Raw genomic sequence first — 17,514 nt, 5'->3', positions numbered from 1 at the left:
TTCTCCACCAATAGTGCTGCCTCAAATCCTAATACATCTTCGCGGCACCCGGATGAATAGAATACCGCGAGCTATGGGCCTCCTCCAGAATCAACTCTCTAAGCCCATCCACATTGGGCACACAAATTCGGCCCTGCATCCGCAACATACCATCATCACCGATGGTCACATCTCTGGCATCATCATGCTGAACTCTGTCCTTAAGGACAAGTAAATGTGGATCATCATACTGGCGCTCTCTGATGCGATCATATAAGGAAGACCGAGGAACCACACAAGACAACACCCGACTAGGCTTCGAAATATCTAGTCTCACAAACCGATTGGCCAAAGCCTGAACATCAACTGCAAGGGGCCTCTCCCCAACTGGAATGTATTCCAAACTCCCCATACTCACTGCCTTTCGGCTCAAAGCATCGGCCACTACATTGGCCTTTCCCGGATGATACAATATGGTGATGTCATAATCCTTAAGCAACTCCAACCATCTACGCTGCCTCAAATTAAGATCCTTTTGCTTGAACAAATGCTGAAGACTACGATGATCAGTGAATACCTCGCAAGATACGCCATACAAGTAATGCCTCCAAATCTTCAATGCATGAACTATAGCAGCTAACTCCAAATTGTGAACAGAGTAGTTCTTCTCATGGGGCTTCAACTGACAAGAAGCATAAGGAATCACTCTACCCTTCTACATCAATACACAACCAATCCTAACTCTCAAAGCATCACAATACACTGTATAAGAACGTGAAGCTGATGGTAAAACCAATACTGGAGTTGTGGTCAAAGCTATCTTGAGCTTCTAAAAGCTCTCCTCACACTCGCCAGACCATACAAATGAAGCACCCTTCTGAGTAAACTTGGTCAAGGGCGATGCTATAGAGGAAAATCCCTGAACAAACCGGCGATAATAACCCGCCAAACCAAGGAAACTACGAATCTCTGTGGCTGAGGACGGTCTAGGCCAACTCTGAACCGCCTCTATCTTCTTCGGATCAACCTGAATACCCTCGCTGGACACCACGTGTCCCAAGAAAGCCACTGAACCGAGCCAGAACTCACACTTGGAGAACTTTGCATAAAGATTCTCCTCCCTCAACCTCTGCAATACAACTCGCAAATGCTCCGCGTGCTCCTCCTGACTACGCGAATACACCAGAATATCATCAATGAAAACAATAACAAACAAATCCAGATAAGGCCGAAATACACTGTTCATCAAATGCATGAACGCCGCTGGGGCATTGGTCAGCCTGAAAGACATAACAAGAAACTCATAGTGACCATATCTAGTCATGAAAGCAGTCTTAAGAATATCTGAATCCCCGATCTTCAATTGGTGATAGCCCGAACAGAGATCAATCTTGGAGAACACCCTCGCTCCCTGAAACTGGTCGAATAAATCATTAATACGAGGCAGAGGGTACTTGTTCTTCACTGTTACCTTATTCAATTGCTTGTAATCAATGCACATTCTCATTGTGCCATCCTTTTTCTTCACAAACAGAATCGGCGCACCCCACGATGACACACTAGGCCGAATGAACCCCTTATCCAAGAGTTCCAGAAGCTGATCCTTCAACTCTTTCAACTCTGTTGGTGCCATACGATATGGCGGAATGGAAATAGGCTGAGTGCCCGACACCAGGTTAATACCAAAATCAATATCCCTGTCCGATGGCATGCCCGACAGGTCTGTAGGAAATACATCGAGAAACTCCCTCAAAACCGGAACGGAATCAATGCTAGGAGTCTCAGCTCCAACATCCCTCAAAAACGCCAAATATGAAAGACAACCCTTCCCAACCATACGCTGGGCCTTTAAGAAAGAAATCACTCTACTAGGAACATAATCAGTCACACCACGCCACTCGATCCTCGGTACACCCGGCATAGCCAAAGTGACTGTCTTGGTATGACAGTCCAGAATAGCATGACACAGAGATAGCCAATCCATGCCCAAAATAACATCAAATTCCACCATGCTCAATAGCAATAGATCCACTCGGGTCTCCAGACCCCAAATAGTCACAACACAGGACCGGTACACATAGTCTATAATAATAGTATCGCCCACCGGGGTAGATACGTGAACAGGTAAGGCAAGACACCCTTTGGACGTACCCAAATGATGAGCAAAATATGAGGACACATAAGAATAGGTGGAACCGGGATCAAATAAGAAAGAGACGTCTCGATGGCAGACTGTAATAATACCTGTAATGACAGCATCTGAAGCAATGGCATCTGTCCTGCCTAGAATAGCATAAAAATGGGCCTGGCCACTGCCTGATCGACCTCCCCCTCTGGGGCGACCCCTGGCTGCCTGACCTCCACCCCTAGCTGGTTGGGCGGGTGGTGAAGTAACTGGAGCAAAAGACGAAGGCTAACCCCTCTGCTGAGATGAACTGGCAATACGACGAGGACACTGCATTCAGACATGCCCAAACTCTCCACACTCAAAACAACACCCAGGTGATGGAGAAGGGGACTGAAGGGAAGCCCTCTCACCGGAGTGACCAGCTGATGTGCTCGGCATAGAAGAACCTTGAGCTGACGGGGCACGAGATGAACTCTAGGCTGGAAGGGCGCTAAGTGAAGGCTGACCCTGCTAAGAACCATGATAACCACGACCTGAAGATGCCGCACGATACTCTGGACGGGCCGACTGAGCGGGCCTGAAAGAACGACCTCTACCATGCTGGAACTGGCCCCTAGATGGAGCACCACTGAAACTGCCAGAACCTCGAGGCCTCTTGGCCTCCCTCTCCTCTCTATCCTGCCGGCGAGCCGTCTCAATCTCACGAGCGATATCAACCACCTCCTCAAATGAAATACCCAAAACTCTCTCTCTAGTCATCAGAATACGGAGATGGCAATTAAGGCCATCCACAAACCTCTTGATCCTCTCACGATCTGTCGGGACCATCCAGGCGGCATGACGAGCCAACTCAGAATACCTCGCCTCATACTGAGACACAGTCATATCTCCCTGTCGTAGCCACTCAAACTGCCTACGCAGCTCCTCCCTGCGGGACTGCGGTACATACTTCTCCAAGAAGAGAGTGGATAACTCCTGCCAAGTCAAAGGCGCCGCATCAACTGGCCTACGCCTCCCAACAAGTGAAGGCAGCCCCAGTAAACTGAAAGGTGGTAAATGCCACACCACTGGACTCCAGAATCCCTGCTGTACGGAGCATATGCTGACACTTGTCAAGAAAACCCTGGGCATCCTCGCCCTCAGCACCACTGAATGAAGGAGGCTGGAGCCTACCAAACCTCTCGAGACGACGTTGCTCATCGTCTGGCATAGCTGGAACTAAGAACTCCTGAACTGGTGCAACCAGCTGAGCTGGAGGTGCTCCCGGCGTCTGCAATCCCTGCACTACCTTCTCAGGTGTACGAGCAGCGGGGGTCTGATTGCCTCCCCCGGCCTACGTAGTAGCTGCTGCGGTAGTGGCTGAAACTGCCTGAGCCAGGCTAGTGCAAACCGATAAGATCTGAGCTAGGGCCTCCTGAAGACCCGGAATCACGATGGGCACAGCTGGTGCCGGAACTGGTGCTGCTGGAGCTTGATCTAGAGCTGGGGCAGCTGGTGGATCAACAGGTGCTGCCCTCGCCGCTCTGCCTCTGCCACGGCCACGACCGCGTCCACGGCCTCTGGTGGCCTCAGTGGGTGGCACTGGTGGTCGTCCACCTCGTCCGATAGCGCGAGTCCTCACCATCAGCGAGAGAATATAATACAGAAGTTTAGTTCTCGGATCAACAAAGTCGCACGACAAAAATTTCAAGAATTTGAAGTTTTTCCTTAAGGTTCTGCAGCCTCTCGAGGATAAATACAGACGTCTCTGTATCGATCCGCGAGACTCTACTAAACCTGCTCATGACTCGCGAGACCTATGTAACCTAGGCTCTGATACCAACTTGTCACGACCCAATTCCCGAACCCGGTCGTGATGGCGCCTCTCGTGAAGACAAGGACAGCCAGAACAAACGAAACACCTCTTTTAAACAATTAATTAACATAGGCAAATCTAAAACATGTTTAAGATAGCCATAATTGCGGAAACAGCGATAATAACAAGGAAAACCATCCCGACACAGCCCAAACCGGGGTGTCACAGGTCATGAGCTACTACAGAATCTGCTATAAGTCTACAAAGTATGAAGTTTGATACAATAGTCTGAAGAAAACATGAATGATAGAGGATAGGGGAGACACGGGGCTGCGTCAACAGCTACCTCGTGACCCTAAGTCACTGCCTGGCCTGGAAGGATCAGCGCTCAGGAGCGGACTCTGCTATGCCTGAATCTGCACACACGGTGCAGGGAGTAATGTGAGTACTCCGACCCAATGAGTAATAATTATAAATAATGAGTGAAAGCATGAAAACACATAAAGGCACAAAACAATTCTATATCAGGCAGTAAATCACTTAAAGCAGTAAAACCGTGAAGAATCAAATGAAATCTCTTTTAAAAACAGGTAAATTAGGTAAAACAACAAGTAAATAGTAAGTAGAAATTTGTCCCTCGGGCTCAGTATCAATCGCTCAGAACAGTATCAGCCCCTCGGGCTCAGTATCAGTCACTCAGCATAGTATCAGCCCCTCGGGCTCACTCTAAGATCATATGGGTACCCGCGCTCACTGTGGGTGTGCAGACTCCGGAGGGCCCCCTTACGGCTCCAGCGCTATATCAAGCCACCTCGTGGCATTATCACTCGGCACTCGGCCTCTCATCACTCAAGCCACCTCGTGGCATATAAGGTATCTCATGTCACTCAGCATATCCTCACATATGGCCCTCGGCCTCACTCAGTCCAGAAATCATCACAAGCCCCTCGGGCATCAGTAAAACAGTAGTGCTCAGCCCAAACAACATTGAAAATATCATTTAAGTCTAAAAATTCAAGTAAAAGTGGCTGAGTTTGTAAAGCAGTAGTAATCACTAGGACTGAGTTCAAGTAATATGTCAAAATAGTGAGGAAACAGTGACAAAAGTCCACGAAGGATTCAAGTAGTCGGCATGAAGCCCAAATATGTCAATAAGCCCAAATCATGATGATAACGAACAAGTCTCAGTCAAATACGTGGTAAAAACATCAATCGGGACGGACCAAGTCACAATCCCAAATAGTAAACAACCCCGCGCTCGTCATTAAGCGCGTGTTTCACCTCAATATAGCACTATGTTGTGCAAATCCGGGGTTTCAAACCCTCAGGACATCATTTACAATCACTACTCACCTCAAGCTAGCCAAAACTCTAGCTCGCTATTCCCTTGCCTCCCAAATCGGCCTCCTCGCGCGTCGAATCTAACCAAAACCACAACGAATACGTCACAATAGGCTAAGGAAACAATACCCAATCGAAAACAATAGAAAAATATCAAAAATCCCAAAATTGGCTAAACCCGAGCACCGAGCCCACTTCTCAAAACTCAGAAATTTTCACGTCAACGGGTTCCTTATCTCGCCACGAGTCTATACATATCAAGAACTCTCAAATCCGAGCTCAAATGACCCTTCAAATTCCAATTTAAAATCTCAAAATCCCAAGCCCTAGTTCTTCCAATTTTAGCTAAGTTTCCATGAATTTCTAGGTTAGTTCCATAGTTAAATCATGTTTTTAGTTCATAGAGATTACCTCCAATCAATCCTCTTCAAAATCCTCTTCAATTTCTCCCAAATAGCTCTCAAAATGCCCAACAATGGAGGAAGGAATGACTTAGCTCGCGGATGAAATAATTTAAAACCCTTCTGCCCAGCTGATATTTTCCTCTATGCGAACGCGATGGCCCTCTCGCTTCCGCGATGAACAAATATTCCTCTGACCAATATTACCCTTCGTGAACGCATCTGAAGACTCGCGAACGCGAAGCTTCTGCTGCTTCCACTACGCGAACGCGATGCACCTAGTCGCGAACCCGGTGAACAAAACAGACGGGGGCCCAGGCCCTCCTACGCGAATGCATACAACTCCCCGCGAACACGAAGCTCAAGAACCTCTCCCTACGCGAACGCGAGACCCAAACGCGAACGCGAAGCACCAAAACTCAGAGCACCCAGACTCCTTCTACGCGAACGCGAGGTCCTTCTCGCGATCGCGAAGGCAAAACTGGACCTGCACTGCTGCTGCATTTTCTGCAATATTTTCCAAGTTCCAAACTTCCCGTTAGCCATCCGAAATCACCCCGAGGCCCTCGAGACCTCAACCAAAAGTGCCAAACCATCCTAAGACATCATCCATACTCGCCCCAATCATCAAAATAGCTCAAACAACACAAAAACCATCAATTCGCATCGAATTCAAGCCTAAGTTCTTCAAAAACTTCCGAAACACGCATTCGATCAAAAACCTAACCAAATCACCTCCGAATGACCTGAAATTTTGCACACACATCCCAAATCACCTAACGAAGCTACTGCAGCTCTCGGAATTCCATTCCGACCCTCGGATCAAATCTCACCTACCAACCGGAAATCGCCAAAATGCTAATTTCGCCAAAACAAGCTAATTTCTACACCGGACCTCCAAAACCACTTTCGATCACACTTCTAAGTCACAAATCATCTCCCGAAGCTAACTGAATCACCGGAAATCACATCCGAGCCCTCTAACACAAGTCAACATCCGGTTGACTTTTCCAAACCAAACCTTCCTTAAAGAGACTAAGTGTCTCATTTCCTACCAAAACCAGTCCAACTCAAGTCGACTACACATGACATGGATAACGAAGCATAAGGAAGCATAAAAATGGGGGAAACGGGATGGTAACTCATGAGACGACGGGTCGGGTCGTCACATATACACAATTATACATTACTGTATAAGTAGATATAAATACCACTTATACAATATTTCTACTAGAAAACACATTATGTCCAACACTACACTTACTGTAAATAATGTATCAACTTGTATAAACATGTAAAATAGTGTATAAGAGGTGTGTGTACACCCATATACACAATTATACACTATTATACAGTGTTGATACTATAATGACCCCGACCGGTCGTTTTGAGCTCTAGCACGTCGTTCGGCAGTTGGAGGCCATGAGCAGCTTCACTTCATGCATTATGACTTGTACGCATTGTCGGAATTGAATTTCGGGAAGTTCGGAATTGATTTGGAAAGAAAATTCTCATTTCGGAAGCTTTAAGTTGGTGGAATTGACAGTGATTATATTTTTGAGTAAACGACCTCAGAATCGGGATTTGAAAGTTCCAGCAAGTTCATACGATGATTTTGGACTTGGGCGTATGTCCAGATCGGGTTTTGAATGACCTGGGAGCGTTTCGGCGCCTATTGTGGAAGTTAACATTTTGGAAGAATTTCATAAGTTTGGGTTGAAGTGCATTTCAGTGTTATCGATGTCCGTTTGGGATTTCGAGTCTGGAAATAGCTCCGTATGGTGATACTAGTATAGGGAGCGCTATCGGAAATGGATTTGGAGGTCCGTAGGTCATTTTGGAGTCATTTGGCCAAAGTTTGAAAGTTTTTGGGAAGTTTGACCGGAAGTGGACTTTTTGATATCGGGGTCGGATTCCGATTCCGGAAGTTGGAGTAGGTCCGTAATGTCAATATGACTTGTGTGAAACATTTGAGATCAATCGGACGTGATTTGATAGGTTCCGGCGTCGGATGTAGAAGTTTAAAGTTCTAAAGTTTATAAAGCTCGAATTGGGGTGTGATTCGTGATTTCGGCATTGTTTGATGTGATTTGAGGCCTCGAACAGGTCCGCATTTTGTTATGGGACTGGTTCGTGTGAACGGATGGGGTCTTGGGGGCTTAGGGTGGATTCCGGGTGGTTAATGGATCGAATTAGAGTTGGGAGGAAAAGCCGAAGTCTACTGTCATCTGGTGTAACAGTGATAACCAGGGATTTTGACGCATTTTATACCCCTTTGTGCTTATGCTTTGATTATAAATTCATACAAAATAGTCCCAAAAGGCTCATAAGTTGTGCTTGATTGCAGGTTTGATCAACAAAGTGACAAGATGTCAAAGATCGGCTCAAAAGGAGTGAAACCTGCACAAGTACCAAAGACAAGACAAAACTCAGGAGAAACAGGCCTAGTGCGACCGCACTACACTTTGTGCGGTCCGCACTAGGGAGATTCAGAGAGCTAGATTTTCAGGCATCAAGGCAGTGCGGCCGCAGAAGGTCTTGTGCGGTCCGCACTGAGGCACCGCGGCCGCACTCCCATTCTGTGCGGTCCGCAGAACCAAAGTTCAGAGAGATGCCAAATTTAGAAGATGAAGCCTGTGCGGTCCGTAGTCCATTCTGTGCGGACCGCATTGAAAGCCTCTGTGGCCGCAGTCCATTCTGTGCGGTCCGCTGAGCCTGGGTTCAGAGAGTTGAAATTTCAAGTTCAAGAGCCTAGTGCGGCCGGACACCATTTTGTGCGGTCCGCACTAACCTCGCAGGGGCAATTTTGTCCAGTTTTTCCAGCTTAGTATAAATAGATTATTTTTCCATTTTTAGGGTATCAGACGTTGTAATACAATAGCTGCGCTCGTGAGAAGACTTTTCTTAGCCATTTTGGGCACTTTTACTTAGTTTTAATCATTGAATCTTTGTATCTACTTTAGTAATTAATTAATATGTCTTTTTCTTCATCTATTTCTCTGATTTTCTCTTCAAGCATGAGTAGCTAGACCCATTAGCTAGGGTTGTGGCTCAACCTTGGTGTCGGTAATTGATGGGTGTTGTGATTTAAGGTTAGATTGACTATGGGTGTTTATTATTTGGGTCAATTTTATGGTTTAATTTATGAATTAGTGGTTGCAAACACTAGTTTGTGCTAAGTTGACTTGGGATCTTCTTGAGAAAGAGAACCTAAGTCTCCAAAATTGACTCAACAAGGAATTGGGATGGACTCAAGAGATTTGATAGTGCCAATTAAAGGGTTAAACCTCGAGAGAGTAATACCCGACTTGAACCCTAGTTGCTTGGACAAATATGCATACCCAATTGGTCTTGAGAAAGACAATTAGGCAAAATCACTCTTTCTACCGAGAGGTGTAGAGTGGGTAGTATCGAGCAACGATTATAACATATTCCCCAATCATGTCAAGCATGCCTTGGATGGAAGTACCCGTCAATTGGCCACCTAGGAGAAAGTCACTACCCTAGTGCATTTTAAACCATTAGATACAACTTGTAGCAATTTACTCTTAGCTTAATCTAGTTGCATTTTCAATTATAATTTGTAGTTTGATCATAGTAGAATATAAAGAAAAACCAAAAATGAATAGAAGACCAATTAAGAGCACATACGCAATCCTAAACTAGATAGATACTCGATTCCAATCCTAGCTCTCTGTGGATTCGGTCCCGACCCAAAATCGGGTAAAAGCTATTGCGACCCTCTCTTGCTACTTTTTAGTAGTGCGGAGTTGGCTGCGATTAGCTTTTTGGCGCCGTTGCCGGGGAGCTAACGGTTTTGGCTATCTATTTAGTTAGTTTTGTGTGTTGTTCTTCTTTCTTTCTTTGTTACTAATTTGTGTGTGTGATTACTACAGGTACCAAATGGCTTTAAATGCTAATGATCCTCTTGGAAATGTGCTTGCGGGGGAGGAGGTTGATGAAATTGGAGAGGATGAGGTGCCTCTTGTACCTCCCGGACCACGACGAGGCCGTCAGGCCAATGCTAATGAAAACGTTCCAGACCCTCCTCCGCCACCTCCAAGAGCGGTTCCTCGAGTGCTCCCGAACCAAGGCTATGCAAGTGCTATTGTCCCACCCAGAATCCGGGTGGCAATTTTCAGATAACCAATGTGATGTTGACCTTACTTGAGCAGCGTGGGTATTTCACGGGCGTTGCGGATCAAAATGCCTACAAACATCTCAAGGGGTTCGTGGATACATGTTGGGGTAGCAAGCAGACGAATGTGTCCGAGGATGCTCTTAGGTTGAGGCTTTTCCCCTTTTCACTTCGGGGGAAAGCATTGGATTGGCTCGAGAGACTCCCCAACCATTCCATCACTACTTGGGATGAGTTGGCGGATAAGTTTATTGCTAAATTTTTCTCACCCGGGCACATGGCGGCACTTCGAGATGAGATATTGGCCTTCAAGCAAGAGCCCACTGAACCTTTGCATGAGATTTGGGAGCGGTATAGAACGATGGTGAAGGAATGCCCCAATAATGACATGACAGAGAATATGTTGCAACAAACTTTCTACTGGGGCATCAACACTACAAATCAATGCATAGTGAATCAACTTGCTGGGGGTAATTTTATGAAATTGAGTATGATGAAGCTTGTGCCGTTCTTGATGAGATGGCGGATACATCCTCCGCGTGGCAAAGTAGGGCCAATGTTCCTCAAGGTGACCCTACAGTTATTCATTTGCATAAGGAATTACATGACCATGGGCAAGCTATAGCAGAGTTGACAACTACTACGAACCAATTGGCTAAGGCACAATTGCAATAAGTCCAAAATCCTCGCCAAGTGAATGCCATGGAGGGTGTGAATATGCTTGTCAACAAGAGAAGGCAGCGAAGGCAACAAAACCAAGGAAATTCTGAGCAATTTGATGATGATTGTGATGGAAATGATGGCTATGATGAGCAAAATGAATAGGTACAATATATAAACAATTTTCAAGGCCAACGGGGCAACTCTTCCAACCAACAACAGTGGCGACCCCAGGGCAATTGGGGCAATCAACAACAAAACAATGGTAACTGGGGGAACAATAATTAAAACAACAACTGGGGCAATCAGAACAACAATCAAGGCAACCAAGGGAATTGGAATGGTAATAACAACAATTGGGGCAACAACAACAATCAAGGTGGATGGAACAATGGGAACCAAGGAAACCGGGGGCAAGGCTTTCAAAGGCCCCCAATGTACCAACAACCGAACAATCCACCTCCTTTTCCATCCCAGGGCCCTAGTTTGATGTTCGAACAAATGATGAAAAAGAATGCGAATTCCGATGCGCAATTGGCTTCTCACAATACTTTAATTAGGAATTTGGAGGTGCAAATAGGCCAAATCTCTCAATCATTGAATACTCGCCCGAAGGGTGCTCTACCAAGTGATACGGTAGTGAACCCTAAGGGTGGGAACAACCATGTTATGGCGGTTACAACAAGAAGTGGGAGAGGCGGTGATGTGAATGCCTCGAAACAAAAGCAAGTTGTTGAAGATTATGTTGAGTTGCAAGAAGATGCGGTTCCTTTAGTAGTTGAAGATGTGGTTGATGACAATGTGAACAATGAAGTGAGGATTGACATTAATGAAACCGAGGTGGAAACTCAAGAGGCCGTGAACCCGTCTAGGGAGAACGTAATTGACATGCCGGAGCCGGTTGTGCCAAAAGCCAAGGCACCTTTGCCTAGGCCACCCCCTATCCTTAGAGGCTAGCCAAGTAGAAAAGTGAGAATCAATTCAAAAATTTCATTGACATGATGAATAGCTTATCCATCAACGTACCTTTGGTGGAGGCTTTGGAGCAAATACCTGGTTATACTAAATTCATGAAGGATTTGGTTACAAAGAAAAGATCAATGGACTGTGAAACTATCAAGATGACCCACCAAGTTAGTGCTATCGTACATTCAATGGCCCCGAAATTAGAGGATCCTGGTGCTTTCACTATCCCCTGCACTATTGGTAGTGCAGACTTTGCCAAAGCTTTATGTGATCTTGGGGCAAGCATCAACTTAATGCCCTTCTCAATTTTCAAGACTTTGGATATTGGGCCTCCGAGGCCAACTTCCATGCGTTTGCAAATGGCAGACCGATCTATGAAGCGACCATTGGGTATTGTTGATGATGTGCTCGTCCGGGTGGACAAATTCATCTTACCAGCTGATTTTGTGATATTGGATTGTGAGGTAGATTATGAGGTCCCGATCATATTAGGGAGACCTTTCCTTTCTACGGGGAAGGCTCTAGTTGATTTGGAAGCAGGGGAACTCACTTTCAGGGTATGTGATGAAAAGGTAGTATTTCATGTGTGCAAGTCAATGAAGCAGCCCAATTGTACCGAAGTGTGTTCATTTGTGGATTTAGTCACGGTTGTGATAATTGATGATACCAGTGCAATGATCAATGTTGAGGACCCTTTGGAGGCCGTATTGTTGAATTTGGATGTCAATGATGATGCGGGCCGAGTGGAGTGCGTGAATGCTTTACATGGAATGGGATCTTATTCTTCTGAGCCTAGGAAACTTTCTTTGGATCTTGAAAATAGAAAGACGCCTCCAACAAAGCCTTCAATCGAGGAACCCCCGGTGTTGGAGTTGAAGCCATTACCTCCACACCTGAGGTATGAATTCTTGGGCTCTAATTCAACTTTACCAGTTATTCTTTCTTCTTGCCTTACTAACATGCAGGTTGAGGCCACTTTGGAGGTGCTTCAAAGGCGAAAAAGGGCAATTGGATGGACTCTGGCCGATATTTGGGGAATAAGCCCCGCATTTTGCATGCACAAGATTATTTTGGAGGATGATGCAAAGCCCTCCTTGGAACATCAAAGGAGGCTCAATGAGGCAATGCAAGAAGTGGTGAACAAAAAAGTGATCAAGTGGCTAGATGCAGGTGTGGTGTATCTAATCTCCGATAGCTCATGGACTTCTCCGGTGCAATGTGTGCCGAAGAAAGGTGGGATGACTGTGGTGACAAATGACAACAATGAACTTATTCCAACTCGGACTATTACCGGGTGTAGGGTTTGCATGGACTACCGGAAGCTAAATAAAGTGACCCGCAAGGATCATTTCCCGTTGCCATTCCTTGACCTAATGCTTGATCGCCTTGCGGGGCGTGCCTTTTATTGCTTTTTGGATGGATGCTCGGGGTATAACCAAATCTTAATCGCTCCGGAGGACCAAGAGAAGACCACCTTTACTTGTCCATATGGCACCTTTGCTTTCTCTCGGATGCCATTCGGGTTGTGCAATGCTCCGGCGACATTCCAACGATGCATGATGGCTATTTTCACCGATATGGTGGAAGACATTTTGTAGGTCTTTATGGATGATTTTAGTGTGGTTGGTGATTCATTTGAAGAGTGTTTGGAAAATTTGGATAGAGTTTTGGCCCGGTGTGAAGACACCAATCTAGTGCTAAAAGGAAAAATCCCACTTCATGGTTGAAGAGGGCATAGTGTTGGGCCACAAAATTTCAAAGCATGGGATTGAAGTAGACAAAGCCAAGATAGAGGTAACTTCAAGGCTTCCTCCCCCCACTTCTGTCAAGGGGGTGAGGAGTTTTCTTGGGCATGCGGGGTTCTACCGGCGATTTATCAAGGACTTTTCGAAGGTAGTGAATCCTCTTTGCAAGTTGCTAGAAAAGGATACCAAGTTTGTGTTCGATGAGAGATGTATGGAAGCATTTGAGCTTCTCAAGCTTAAGTTGACCACCACCCCGATCATTACCGCACCCAATTGGAGCTTGCCTTTCGAGCTCATGTGCGACGCGAGTGATGTTGCAGTTGGGGCAGTTTTGGGTCAAAGAGTAAATAAAATATTTCATCCAATTTACTATGCGAGCAAGACTATGAATGAGGCTCAGAGGAACTACATGGTGACTGAGAAGGAATTATTGGCTATTGTGTTCGCCATGGAAAAATTTCGGCCATATCTTATGGGAGCCAAAGTCATTGTGCACACCGATCATGCAGCTCTTAGATATTTGATGACAAAGAAAGACTCCAAAGCTAGACTGATGCGATGGGTCTTATTACTTCAAGAGTTTGATTTGGAGATAGTGGACCGGAAAGGTAGTGAAAACCAAGTGGCGGATCATTTGTCCCGCTTGGAGGAGGAAGGTAGGCCGTGTGATGGCCTAGAGATCAATGATACATTCCCCGATGAGCAACTACTTTCTGTGTCGATGTGTGATATGCCATGGTTTGCGGACATTGCTAATTTCCTTGTGACTGGCATCATCCCGTGTGAGCTCTCTTCTAACCAAAGGAAGAAGCTCAAATGGGATAGTTTGGACTTCTATTGGGACGAGCCATACTTGTTCAAGATTTGCACCGACGGAGTGATTCGGAGGTGTGTACCTGAGGAGGAGCAATTTAGCATTCTAGAGGCTTGTCATTCCTCCCCCTATGGTGGCCATCATGGAGGGGCGAGGACGGCTTTGAAAGTTCTGAGTTGTGGTTTTTATTGGCCAACCTTGTTCAAAGATGCAAGTGATCTAGTAAAAAGATGTGATCAATGTCCACGAGCGGGTGGGATTTCCAAGAAAGATGAGATGCCTCTAAACACCATTCTTGAAGTGAGCTATCGATTTTATGGGCCCTTTTGTAAGCTCGTGTGGAAACACTTACATTCTTGTAGCGGTTGATTATGTGTCAAAATGGTTGAGGTCGTGGCCTTGCCCAATAATGAAGCTAGAAGTGTGGTGGCATTTCTGAAGAAGAGCATTTTCACAAGGTTTGGTACACCTCGGGCAATTATTAGTGATGGAGGATCGCATTTTTGTAATAGAGCTTTTGATGCCTTGCTTTCCAAGTATGGTGTCAACCACAAAATGTCTACGCCTTATCATCCTCAAGCAAGTGGCCAGGTTGAAGTGTCTAACAGGGAGATCAAAAGCATTTTGTCCAAAACTGTCAATGCCAATAGGGCCGATTGGTCTAAAAAGTTAGATGATGCTCTATGGGCTTACCGGACCGCTTACAAGACCCCAATTGGTATGTCGCCGTACCGGTTGGTGTTTGGGAAAGCATTTCATTTACCAGTGGAGTTGGAGCATAAGGCCATGTGGGCTTTGAGGAAGCTTAATCTTGAGTGGGATGTTGCAGCCAATCTTCGTGTTGAACAACTCAATGAACTTGATGAATTCCGGTTCCATGCCTACTCTAGTTCGTCCTTGTATAAGGACAAGATGAAGTACCTTCATAATAAATATGCTCGTGGAAAGGAGTTCAAAGTTGGTGATTTGGTTCTCTTGTTCAATTCCCGGTTACGTCTGTTTCCGGGAAAACTTAAATCAAAATGGAGTGGACCGTTTGAAGTTGTGTTGGTGACCCCTTTTGGTGCTCTTGATTTGAAAAACAAAAATGGTGAAGTATTTAGAGTGAATGGGCACCATGTCAAGCATTATCTTGGGAAGTTTGATGATAGCCATGTGGTGGCTGTTGTTCATTTCAAATGATTGGATGGTAACATGCGTCGTGCCGCGACGTTAAATCAGGCGCTTCTTGGGAGGCAACCCATGTGTTTTTCTTTTTGTTTTCTTTGATTTTCTTTATAGTGTAGGATTGATTTTTGAGCTAACTGGTTGTGAGATGTTACAAGGATTGTGTTGATGCAGTGCAAGACATAGTGAAGAAAATGTTCAGTCTCTGAAGTTGCCAGTGCGGCCGCACTACACTCTGTGCGGTCCAAACTGGTGAAGGCCAAGGTGATACCTTCTGAAGTTGGCCACTGCAGCCGCACTACACTTTGTGCGGTCCACAGTGGACCACTGCGGTCCTTTTGCACGGACCGCAGTGGGATAATTGGCCAAGCTTGATCATAATAGCTTAGTGCGGACCGCGGTCCATTCTGTGCGGTCCGCACTGGTAGGTGAGGCTGGGCCCCAGGGGCTTTTCTATAAATAGACCCTGAGGGCCTCCTTTTACCCTTTTCGCGAATTTGAATCTCAGTGTTATAATCACTGTTCACTTCCCTCATTTGCTCGTAAATTAACTGCTGGAACTTAGTTACTTCAATACATCTCATAATCTAGTACATTAATCATTCTTTTACTTATTTAATTTTGGTAACTTCCTTTAATTTTCGTTCTTCTTAGCTTTTAGCTTCTCTTCCTCCCATATTTTCTTAAATTGTTAGGTTAGGTTAGTTAGCTTTTTGATTCTTATATACCTTGTTAGTTTAATAGACTGGGTAAACATTTAGGGACATAAATTAGGGACCAATTTGACCTTAAAATCAAAATCTGATAAACCCTAACTCAGTGCCGATTCTGGGCACCCAGTGCGGACCGCTGTCATATCTATGTGGTCCGCGGTGCCCTAAAGCGGTCCGCAGTACCACTTTGTGCGGACCGCACTGATGATCTTGTGAAAATCTGAACTTTGGGCAATGCCGCCGCGGTACATTTTGTGCGGTCCGCACTGCCTAGATACAGAGAGAGGGTAGTCTGACCCCCACCTCTGCGCGGACCGCGGTCGATTCTCTGCGGTCCGCGGTGGTCCCTGTGCAGCCGCACTACTATTTTGTGCAGTCCGCACTGGGCAATTTCTGCAACTGTCTGCAACACTGTGACTCTGTTCTGTAATTTATTCTGCTGCAATAACTTGAACTGCCTTGATTGATACTAACAAATACATTGAATGGTGTTTGTAGACAATGGTGAGACAACAAGGAAAAGGCTCAAAACAACCGGGAAAAGGAGAACCCTCCCGGGGAGGGAAGAAGAAGATGATAAAACTCACTCCCCATGCTCGAGAAAACATAAAAAAGACCAGAAAACTAATCAAAGTTGCAGACAGAGATGCTTCCCATTCCTCGGGGAGTGAGTACCAGCCATCAAGGGAAATTTCTTCAGACTCCGTGCCAGAATATGTTGAAGACTGGCCGGAGAGATTCAGGCTAAGAGATACCTCTCCACCATCACCCACCGCCCAAGCACCAGAGCATGTTCCCACTGACTGTCTGAGGGCTCAGCAGCCGGCAGTGGTGAATTCTCCACCTCCCCAACAGCTTCATTATCCAGGGAGAGTGCAGACGGAGGTGAGGAGGAGGTATAAGGAGAGGAGGAGGTAGCTCAAGGTGGTGAGCCTTAGGTGGGAGGCATTGCCCGAACTAGAAAGCCTGATGTTTGGGTGGATAGGTTTGTGAGCCAGGTGGCGTACCACAAGTTTAGGGAGTGGTGGCCGGTGAGAAAGTTGATACCGGAGCGGAGTTTCATTGATAACGATCTTTTACCCCTCAGCCCCAATGTGCAAAGACAATTTAGGACTAGAGTGGGCTAGGAATATTTTATGGACAAGTGTGTATATGCCAACGAACACATGGTCAAGGAGTTTTACTGCAATGTAGCCCACATCAAAAAGGGCTCCAAAGTGACCAAGGTTCGTAATAAGACAGTGTTATTTGATGGGAAATACCTCAACGAATACTTGGGCTTCAATGAGGAGGATGAAACTTTGTACATGGCGAAGTTGGAGATGGGCGAGGAGGTCCGTCCATGGTTAGCTCAGTACCTGGCAATCCCAGGTACCGTTCCGGATTGGTTGACTGCTGGGGTCAAAATATTGCGGAGGACCTTAAACTTTGATGCGAGGGGTTGGGAGACGTTTGTTTGCAGCCGGTTGGATCCTGCTACACATGACCAGACCCTTCCTCTCCATCGGGCTGTATTGGTTGCTTCGGTTATGGCAGGATACCCCATAAATGTGGGGAATGTGATGTCACGCATTATCTCGATAGTGGGAGCAGAGCATGACCGGAACTACCCTTTCCCTAGCACCCTCACTATGTACTTTCGGGATTTGGAGGTGGACAAGAAGCCC

This window comes from Nicotiana attenuata, unplaced genomic scaffold (assembly GCF_001879085.1).
Source record: "Nicotiana attenuata strain UT unplaced genomic scaffold, NIATTr2, whole genome shotgun sequence".
In the NCBI taxonomy this organism is placed as follows: Eukaryota; Viridiplantae; Streptophyta; class Magnoliopsida; order Solanales; family Solanaceae; genus Nicotiana; species Nicotiana attenuata.
Note: the sequence above shows the minus strand (reverse complement) of the source record.